The sequence below is a fragment of the Aplysia californica genome, unplaced genomic scaffold, assembly GCF_000002075.1.
Source record: "Aplysia californica isolate F4 #8 unplaced genomic scaffold, AplCal3.0 scaffold00746, whole genome shotgun sequence".
NCBI classification, from domain to species: Eukaryota; Metazoa; Mollusca; class Gastropoda; order Aplysiida; family Aplysiidae; genus Aplysia; species Aplysia californica.
Genome location: NW_004798016.1, coordinates 328,789 through 329,959, shown reverse-complemented (window position 1 = coordinate 329,959; position 1,171 = coordinate 328,789).

Genomic DNA, 1,171 nt, shown 5'->3' with positions numbered 1-1,171 from the left:
TGGGTGGGTGTATGTGCAGGCATGTGTGTATGTGCGTATATTTTTTTTTGAATGCATTATTGTGTTTTTGAATGGATGGAAATATATAAATATTTTTGGGGGTATGTAAGTGTGTAATACGTATCTGTGTGTGTATTTAAGTGTGTGGGTTTGTGCATATGTTTAATTGTGTTGTCCGTAAGTGTTGTAGCCTACGTAGCAATATTATGAGTGTTTTTATGTTTGATCTCATTCTGTTAATTTGTGTTATTTCGACTTTCAGGCGACATTGGCGGTTCTATGGGTCTGCTGGTAGGCGCAAGTGCGATCTCCTTGTTCGAGTTCGTCGACTTTTTCTGCATAATCGGAATGTTGTTGTGTAAAAAAGGGAGGCGATCCGGGGAACGGTCTAATAACACAGTTACGTCCCTTGGCCCCTCCTGACAATACGCTCCGCCCATTGAGGTGGAAAACGATCGTGAGGAAAAAACTTGTTGTTCTCAGACGTCAGGGCATGTCATAAGTTGTACCAGGCTGTGACATCAGTGGTCAGTCAGCCAACTGAACGTGCCTACCTGCCCACAGCGAATTCACGTTGATTTCCATCTCAGCAAATGCAAGACAACAGATATAGGAGAATAGATAAAAGACAATGCATATAGTCAAGCATTTGGTTGTTTTCTCTCGAAAGGTGGATAAAAACTATCCCTAATCTTGTCAGTTCTGGTGGAGCACACATTTCTTTTGTAAATAGAAGCAATGTTGGTGCTGAATAAGCCATTCTAAAAAAATGGTAACATTTTGTCACCCTTTGACCTGGGCTCATGTAGACAACATACAATAGACAACAGACAATAGACAAAAAGGAACAGATAACAGACAACAGACAACAAACTAAAGATATCACACAACAGATAATAAACTATAGACAAAAGAAAATAGACAACAACAACAAACAATAATTAATTATAAACACTGTAACATAATAACACAAATAACAACAGACGACGAACAACTAACGCAGAGAATTGAAATCATCAGTTTAGAATTATTTCAATTTTCAAAGAAGTCATTTAAGTATCGGTTGTTGTTGTTTTCTGTTGTTTTTTGTTGTTTTTTGTTGTTTTTTGTTGTTGTTTTTTGTTGTTTTTTGTTTTTGTTTATTTGTTTTGTCTTTGGCTGCTTTTTTTTT